Here is a 9815-nt window from a genome sequence, read left to right as displayed (position 1 = left end):
GGGCACCCTGGTTCCCCAGAGGCATAGACCCATCATGCAAACCCTGTGATGTGAATTTCTGTATGGATTGGGTGCAAAGCCCATTACTGAGGTGCCCACTGGGTGGTCTAGATTTTGAACAATGGCCCCTCCCATCTGGAACCTTTGCTTTTTGCAAATGTTTCAATGGCTCTGCTGAAAGCAGTGAAACAACAGCTGGTGGTAATCTCATTTCATGTTGATAGAGCAGTGTTGACCCGTCCAGTTCCCTCAGTAATTTACAAAACAGAACCTCTTTTCTCTCCCAGCACAGGAAGGGAGTCTCAGCCATGCTGCACTGCAGCATGAGTAGGGCCACTGCAGACCAACAGCAGAAAGAGCCCTTTTCTTCCAGACATAACCTATTGGACTCTTCCAAAGTTACTGAGGTGCCCACTGGCTGGTCCAACACCACATGTGGCAGTTTAAAATCAGTACCGATATCTTAACTGTGGAGGTTTCCTGGAGGAAGAAGTGATCCCTGTCCTACATTAGGACCTCAGCCAAGGGTTCCAGTGTTTGGAATAGAAGCCCCCACAATTTTTTTAAATAAATCTTTATTGTTCAGATTATTACAAATGTGTTCCTCTTCCCCCCCCCCCTCAATTGCTCCCCTCCACCAGGTTCCCACCCCACCCTCTGTCCTTTCCCCACCCCCTATTGTCCTCATCCATAGGTGCACAGTTTTTGTTCAGTCTCTTCCTGCACCCTCTACTCCTCTTTTCCCTGAGAATCGTCAGTCCACTCCCCTTCCATACCTCTGATTCTATTATATTCATCAGTTAATATTGTTCATCAGATTTTTTTAATTCCCTTGGTTTTTAGATTCACTTGTTGATAGTTATGTATTTGTTGTTCATAATTTTTATCTTTATCTTTTTCCTCTTCCTAAAGAACCCCCTTCAGCAATTCGTATAATTCTGGTTTGGGGTGATGAACTCTTTTAGCTTTTTTTTATTTGTGAAGTTCTTTATCTGGCCTTTGATTCTGAGTGATAGCTTTGCTGGGTAGAGTATTTTTGGCTGTAGGTTCTTGCTATTCATCAACTTGAATATTTCTTGTCATTCCCATCTGGCCTGCATGGTTTCTGTTGAGAAATCAGCTGACAATCGTATGGGTGCCCCTTTATAGGTAACTACCTGCTTTTCTCTTGCTGCTTTTAATATTCTCTCTTTGTGTTTTGCTCTTGGAATTTTAATTATGATGTGTCTTGGTGTGATCCTCTTTGGATTCCTTTTGTGTGGGGTTCTGTGAGCTTCCTGAACTTGTAAGTCTATTTCTTTCCCCAGGTGGAGGAAGTTTTCTGTCACTATTTCTTTCAGTATGTTTTCGGTATCTTGCTCTCTCTCTTCTTCTGGGACCCCCATAATTCTGATGTTAGTTCGCTTGAAATTGTCCCAGAGGTTTCTTACACTATCTTCAACTTTCTGGATTCTCTGACCTTCTAGCTTCTGTGGAGGAGTGTCCTCTGCTCTATGTGTTCTAAATCTTTGTCTTGATTCTTGCGATCTTCCAGTCTGTTTTTAGGACTCTGTGTAATATTTTTTTATTTCAGACAATGTTTTCTTCATGTCTAGTTGATCCCTTATTATTTCTAGTTGCTCCCTTTTCATATCCTCATAGGTCTCATTAATTTATTGGCCTTTTTTAGGATATTGTTGAATAACCTTATAACTGTAGTTTTGAACTCAATGTCCAATCTTTTCTTTTCCTTCATCTCCTTTCTTTGTGTCCTTCCTCTTGTCTGCATTTTAGTTGTTTCCCTGATTTGATGGAATAGTTTTGTGTGCTAGGTGTTCTGGTAGAGCCCAGTAGCACAGCCTTCCCAGTTACCTGCGATGGACAGTCTTGGTGTAGCCCTTTGTGGGCTGTGTGTGCAGTCTTGTTGTTAACCTTGCTTATTGTTGATATCACTGGGAAGCATTGATCTCCAAGCCAATTGGCTGTGAGGATCAGCAGTGTCTCAGCTAGGAGGGCTTCTATACTCCACTTGGATGGGGTGGGGTCTCGGGGTGGCACAGACAATCTTTGGTTCCCTGTCAGTCTTGCCTTAGAAAAGTCCTGTTTGTGGTAAGTTTCGGAAGATTGGTTGCAGGCGCACACACCTCTTTGGTAAAGGCGCAGACAAGCTTTGGATTCCGGCCAATCCCTCCTTAGAGAAAGCCAGCCTTTGGGAGAGCTTCTGTGCTCAGCTTGGATGGGGCGGAGTCTCGGGTTGGTGCAGACAAGCTTTGTTTTCCCTTCGGCTCCTCCCCAAGTCCCGCAGTAATGGCCTCTGGCTTCACACACCTCTGAGAGATCTCTGCCTGCTGCCTGGCAATCTGGCCTCTCCCTGTCTGGGGCCATCTATCAGAGCAATAGGGTGATTCTGTTTTCCTCTCAAACAAGAAAGCCAGTTGAGCGTTAGCTGTCTGCCCTCTCCGCACACCGGGAGTAAGCCAGTAGCGAACTCAGCCTGGCCCACCCTCTCCGAGCACCATGAGTACGCCAGCTGGAATCTCGGTCCGGCCCTTCCTCTATGTGCACTGGGAGTAAGCCAGTGCCTTTTCGCACGCACAGTTCTCTCTACCTTCACAGTTCCTGAGGTTCAGCGTGCCTTCTCTCTCCTTCCCAGATGGCACAGCCTCCTCTCAGCTAGCCGTCCAGTGTTTCAGGGCAATGCCTCCCCTGTTTTCCAGTTCTAAATTCAAATTTGTTGTGGTAGGCTGCATTCGGGTGTCTACCCTAAGTTGCCATCTTGGTTTCTCTAGCCCCCACAATTTCTGGTTGTAAAAACCAGCCAGGATTGTGGCTGCATGATACAGAGTCCCAGGAAGTTCCTTTTAAAGAGCCCATGCACAAACTTACTCCACACACTCCCTCTGAGTTCTAGCTTGAAAGGAACCTTGGATGTTCAGGGAGGAATTAACTTGTCTGGAATCAGGACAAGAGTTGGAGGGGCAGCTTTCTCGCAGGCAGAATGCTGGCAGAGGCCAGTAGTCCCTTTGCTGAGCCCTCCCTCCTACAGAGCTGACAGGATGGGCCATATCTGAATCTCCATCAATCTGGATCACACTTTTCACCCTGCCCTGGTGATGCTCTGAGACCTTGCTGCTCCCTGCTTGTACATTCATCCAAGCCACCATAAAACTGACCTTTCTTTCCTCATGCTTTGGAGTTTCCTAAAATCAAACAAGCAGCAGCTGGCATCAGTGCACCACATACTTCCCAATAAGTAGCCCAGGCCCATCACTAGTGGCAGCTCACCTTGGTTCATAGCTTGGCTTCTCTTGGGCACCTCCAAGCTCAACAAAAGTAGCAGCCATCTACAGATTGCTTTGTAGCTCATGCTGGGTAGTGCTGGAAGCTATCCATTGTCTATACTATCATGAAAGTGCAACAGGGAATTCAGAAGGCTGATGATATTTATTTATTTATTTATTTATTAGCATATTAGGCTTTTATTATATAGGATTGCTTCACCTGATCACCCCAGCAGTCACCAGAGGGTAGGCACTGTTCTTTCCCTGTTTCAGGGAACAAGGAAACAAGGCATAAAGCATCTCAATAAACTGCCTATTTTTTGTTTGTGCCAAAGATCTTCATCCAGTGTGCTTGACACAGTAGGCAGGCAATACACTGTGGCATTGCATCCTGTGTCACCCATAGTGTCTACACGAGAGAATGCAGGCTGTGTGTGGAGAATACAACCATAAAGACAGAGATTCTTATCACTGGCCCGGTGTTTGCAGCGGAAGAGCGAGGTACCCTCTTCCATGCTGTGTCACGGGGGAGGAGACGATGGGAATACAGCTGTGCACAGGGCCAACCAGACTGGCCAATGGGACAGGCCAGCTGCCTGTCCCATTGGCCAGTCTGGTTGGCCCTGTGACATTCAGGAACATGGTGCTGTCTGCTGAGCCCGTGCTCAGTCTCATTTAAAGGAATGACACAGTGCCCTGGCCGGGTGGCTCAGGTGGTTAGAACAAAAGGTTACAAGTTTAGTTCCCAGTCAGGGCAAGTACCTAGGTTGCAGGTTTGACCCCTGGCCGGGGTATGTAAAAGAGGCAACCAACTGATGTTTCTCTCATGTCAATGTTTCTCTCTTTCTGTCACTTTCTCTCTCAAAAAAAAAAAAATTTTTTTTTTAATCTTTATTGTTCATATTATTACAAATGTTCCTCATTTTTCCCCCTCCATTGCTCCCCTCCACCAGGTCCCCCCCCGCCACCTTCTGCCCTTTCCCCACCCCCATTGTCCTCATTCGTAGATGCACAGTTTATGTTCAGTCTCTTCCAGCACCCCCCACTCCCCTTTTCCCCAAGAATCGTCAGTTCACTCCCCTTCCAATCAGTTCACTCTGATTCTATTATATTCATCAGTTAATATTGTTCATCTGATTTTTTTAATTCCCTTGGTTTTTAGATTCACTTGGTTTTTTTTATTTTTATTAAATTATTATCTGTGTACATATCTTACCATTACCCCCCCTCCCATGCATACCCTCCCTCCCCAGAGTTTTGTATCCATTGCTTGTACATATATGCAGCTATACAAGTCCTTCAGTTGATCTATTATCTCCCCCAGATCTCTCTACACTCCCTGCTGTAATTTGTCAGTCTGCTTGTTGCTTTACTGTCTCTATATCTATCTTTTGGTTCTTCAGTTTATAATGTTCTTTATTATCCATAAATTAGTGAGGTCATGTGGTGTTTCTCTTTCATTGACTGGCTTATTTCACTCAGCATGATGTTCTCCAATTCCATCCAGGTTGCTGCAAATGATGAGAATTCCTTCTTTTTTATGGCAACATAGTATTCCATTGTGTAGATGTACCATAGTTTTTGGATCCAAGCATCTGCTGATGGGCACCTAGGCTGTTTCCAATCCTAGCTATTGTAGATTGTGCTGCTATGAACATAGGGGTGCATATATTCTTTCAGATTGGTGTTTCTAGTTTCTTGGGATATAATCCTAGGAGTGGGATTACTGGGTCAAATGGGAGTTCCATTTTCAGTTTTTTGAGGAAACTCAATACTGTTCTCCAGAGTGGTTGCACCAGTCTGCATTCCCACAGCAAGCAGTGCATGAGGGTACCTTTTCCTCCGCAACCTCACCAACACTTGTCGTTTGTTGATTTGTTGATGTTGGCCATTCTGACAGGTGTGAGATGGTACAGCATTGTTGTTTTGATTTGCATCTCTCAGATAGTGACTTTGAGCATGTTTTCATGTGCCTCTTGGCCTTCCTTCTGTCTTCTTTTGAGAAGATTCTATTTAGTTCCATTGCCCATTTTTAATTGGATCATTCATTTTCCTTTTATTTAGTTGTATAAGCTGTCTATAGATGTTGGAGATTAAACCTTTATCAGTGGTAACATTTGCAAATATGTTCTCCCATAAAGTGGGCTTTCTTGTTGTTGTTGATGGTTTCTTTTGCTGTAAAAAAGCTTTTTATTTTTATGCAGTCCCATTTGTTTATTTTCTCTTTAGCTTCCATTGCCCTAGGGGCAGTATCAGTGAAGTTCTTTTGGCATACATCTGAGATTTTGCTGCTTGTGGATGCCTCTAATATTTTTATTGTTTCCCGTCTGATGTTTAAGTCCTGTATCCATTTTGAGTTTATTTTTATGTATGGTATAAGTTGGTGATCTAGTTTCATTCTTTTGCTTATATCTGTCCAATTTTCCCAACACCATTTATTGAAGAGACTGTCTTGACTCCATTGTATGATGGTGCCTCCTTTGTCAAATATTAATTGAGCATAGTGATTTGGGTTGATATCTGGGTTCTCTATTCTATTCCATTGATCTATATGTCTGTTCTTGTGCCAGTACCAGGCTGTTTTGAGAACAGTGGCTTTGTAATACAGCTTGAAATCTGTATTGAGATCCCTCCTACTTTACTCTTCTTTCTCAGGATTGCTGTGGCTATTTGGGGTCTTTTATTCCAAATGAACTTTTGGAGAGTTCTTTCTAGGTCAGTGAAATATGCCGTTGGTATTTTAATGGGGAGTGCATTGAACCTATAGATTGCTTTGGGAAGTATGGACATTTCGATGATGTTGATTCTACCAATCCATGAACATGGTATGTTCTTCCATCTGTTTACATCTTCCTCTATCTCTTTTTTCAGTGTCATGTAGTTTTCCACATATAGGTCCTTTACCTCCTTAGTTAAGTTTATTCCTAGGTATCTATTTTTTTTTTTTTTTTTGGTGTGATGGTAAATGGGATTGCTTTTTTAGTCTTTGTTTCTGTAAGTTCACCATTGGTGTATAAAAATGCCATAGATCTCTTGGCGTTAATTTTGTATCCTGCTACATTGCCAAATTCATTTATTAAGTCAATTAGTTTTTTGATGGAGTCTTTTGGGGTTTTTATGTACAATATCATGTCATCTGCAAATAAGGATAACTTTATTTCTTCTTTTCCAATTTGGATGTCTTTTATTTCCTCTTCTTGTCTAATTACAATGGCTAGTACTTCCAGTATTATGTCAAACAGGAGTGGTGAGAGTGTGCATCCCTGTCTTGTTCCTGTTCTTAGAGGGAATGGTTTTAGTTTTTGCCCATTGAGTATGATGTTGGCTGTGGGTTTATCATATATAGCTTTTATTATGTTGAGGTATGATCCTTGTACTCCCACCTTGTTGAGAGTTTTTATCAGGAAAGGTTGTTGGATTTTATCAAATGCTTTCAAGATTACAACAATCCTTTGAAGAGATATTGAGATTAAACTGACTATGACATGAATGCTCTTTTATGTCATCAAAATTCCAAGAACATGATGACCAGGTACAGAAAACATGCGTACTTATTTTACCTAAATATTATGTTAGGTAGTATGTAAATATTAGCTAATGTTTTTCCTCACCACAAGGGTGGAGAACCTATTTTCTGTCAAGGGCCATTTGGATACTTATAACATCACTCATGGGCCATACAAAATTATCAACGTAAAAATTACCCTGCTATATTTGCTCAAACATTTAATTAACTTTCCCCTAATGCCTTGGCAGGGCCAGACCAAATGATTTCATGGGCCTTATATGTCTTGCAGGCAAGACAATACCCATCCTTGCTCTAGAAAGAGTAATTACTTTTCATTCTCAAAGCAATGTGTTCATTTTTTTTTTTCCATTCAAAAATTCTCATAAATGTCATGGAAATTTGTGGCAATGGGGAAAAGATCCTGGGAAGATGATAAAGTAGGAATCACAAAGAATCTGTCTTCCTATTTAGATAACAATAGCACTGATAGAATCTGTGTGATATAACTATTTTGGAACTTTGAAGTCTATTCAAGGTTTGCAACTTCCAGGGAAAAGCTTGAATCATAAATTCTTTGCACAAAAGCAACTACCCACCTCCCACACTGCAGAACCACCATAGGCAGCTGTGCACATGTTCCTGGAGCAACTAACACACAGCCTGTTGGAGTCAAGGTGGGCAAAGAAGACCCTGTTCTCCAAATACTGGGTTCTGTTCTCTGATCATTGATTGCTGCTTCTGATCACAGAGGGCAGGCAAAGAAGCAAGTGGCATTGTTGTTGACCAATCCCCATTATTGCATGCTCCATCCTCTCCAGCTGTAGTGAAGTCTGGGGATTTAAAAGATCAGCATTTCTTCTTACTTCCTCTTTATGTTTCTCTTTTTACCCTTTTGGGAACCAGACATTAAAAATTAAGAGATCTACAACAAGACACATTATAATCAAACTTTCAAAAACAAAGACAAAGAGGATCTTGAAAGCAGCAAGAGAGAAGTGACTTGCCACATACAAGGGATCTTCATTAAGACTGAGAGAAGATTTCTCATCAGAAACTTGAAAGCCAGAAGGCAATGGGACAGTATATTCAAAGTGCTAATAAAAGCAAACAACATCAACAAAAAAAACATCTGTCAGCCAAGAATCTAATATCCAGCAAAACTGTCCTTAATATGTGAGGGAGAAATTAAGACTCTGACAGATGAACAAAACCTGATAGAGTTTGTTACCAGTGGATTTGCTCTATAAGAAATGTTCAAAGGCATACTGCAGGATAAAATAAAGGACAGTTGACAATAACATGAAGCTGTATGAAGAAGTAAAGACCTCAAAAATGGTAAATATGAGAACAATTCTAAAAGCTAGTATTATTGTAACAACAGTTTTTAACTCTACTTTTTATATTGTACTAGAGAACTAGTGCATGAAATTCAAGCACTCGAGAGGAATTGGGGGGGGGGTCCCCTCAGCCTGGCTTGTGCCCTCTTGCAGTCCAGATACTCTTGGGGGATGTCTGACTGATGGCTAGGAGTCGGCCTAAGCCATAAGTCGCTGCCACAGAGGTGGGAGAGGCTCCTGCCACCGTGGCTGCACTCACCAGCTGTGAGCTGGGCTTCTGGCTGAGCAGCACTCCCCTGTGTGAACGCTCTGACCACCAGGGGGCAGCTCCTGCATTGAGCATCTGCCCCTGGTGGTCAGTAAGCGTCATAGTGATCCATCGTTCTGCCATTCAGTCAATTTGCATATTAGCCTTTTATTATATAGGATGTGATTTAGGAAACTGATACATTTTAAAAATAATTAGTCTAAAAGCCAGCATTATAATTTTAATTTGTAACTCTACAGTTTGTTTTCTTCATCATTTAAAAGATTAATACATTTTGCCGAAACTGGTTTGTCTCAGTGGTAGAGCGTCAGTCTGCAGACTGAAAGGTCCCAGGTTTGATTCCCGTCAGGGGCATGTACATTGGTTGTGGGCACATCCCCGGTGGGGGGTGTGCAGGAGGCAGCTGGTCGATGTTTCTCTCTCATCGACATTTCTAGATCTCTATCTCTCTCCCTTCCTCTCTGTAAAAAAAAATCAATAAAATATATTTTAAAATAAATAAATAAATAAATAAATAAAAGATTAATACATTTAAAAGAATTATTAGTATATATTTTGGTTACAAAATGTATAAATATGTAATTTTATAACAAAAAATTAAAGGGGTAGGAATAAAGTTGTAAAAGCAGTTTTTTTTATGTTATTGAAGTTAAGCTGGTACAAGTTCAAATTAGAGTGTTATAGCTTAGATTGTTAAATGTAATATCCATGGTAACTACAAAGAAAAATAGCTAAAGAATATACACATAAAAGCAAATAAGAAAGGAATTTAATGTTTCAGTACAAAAAAACTTAACTAAACAGAAAAGAGAAAGTGATTCAGTAAATGAGGGACAAACAGCTATAAGGCATATAGGAAACATATGACAAAGTAAGGCCTTTCTGATCAGTCATTACTTTACCGTATGCGTGTTGTTAGGCCTGAGAGCCTCTTCCATCCTTGTCAAGGGGAGTGCTAACCTTCTCTCCTTTCATACAACACTGATCAGTCATTAATTTAAATGTATTATAAATGCATTAAACTCTCCAGTAAAAGTATAGAGATTTGCAGAGTGGATTAAAAATATGATCCAGCTATACAGTATGTTGTCTACAGGAGACTCTCTTTACTTATTTATGTGATAGAGGCCCAGTTCACAAATTTGTGCAAAGGTGGGGTCTCTTGGCCTGGCCGGTGATCAGGGCCAATCAAAGCTATCTCACCCAGTCCTTATTAGAGCCATTGGAGCCAGCCAGCTTGTGGGGGCAACTTTGGGAGGTTGGCCAGCTGGCTCCGATTGGGGCTGATCTGTTTGGATTGAACCGGGAGGGGAGAGGGACCACGGCTGGCTAGGGGGGTGGACCATGGGCGGTTGGCTGTGGGAGAGCACAGACCATCACAGGGCAGCTCCTGCATTGAGCACCTGTCCCCTGGTGGTCAGTACATGTCATAACTACCAGCA

The 9815-nt window shown here is 41.9% G+C and overlaps 1 non-coding gene across 1 annotated transcript; it reads right to left on the bottom strand.

Moving 5' to 3' along the window:
• Positions 1-9228: 9228 nt before the first annotated feature.
• On the bottom strand, positions 9229-9355 carry LOC118731105. The gene has a single exon (XR_004991798.1). It is a non-coding gene; the product is annotated as a U6atac minor spliceosomal RNA (small nuclear RNA).
• Positions 9356-9815: the final 460 nt, after the last annotated feature.

The sequence above is a fragment of the Pipistrellus kuhlii genome, unplaced genomic scaffold (genome assembly GCF_014108245.1).
Source record: "Pipistrellus kuhlii isolate mPipKuh1 unplaced genomic scaffold, mPipKuh1.p scaffold_m20_p_3, whole genome shotgun sequence".
Classification (NCBI taxonomy): domain Eukaryota; kingdom Metazoa; phylum Chordata; class Mammalia; order Chiroptera; family Vespertilionidae; genus Pipistrellus; species Pipistrellus kuhlii.
The sequence above is the reverse complement of the archived record's forward strand: the minus strand, read 5'-3'. Positions and strand labels throughout refer to the sequence as shown.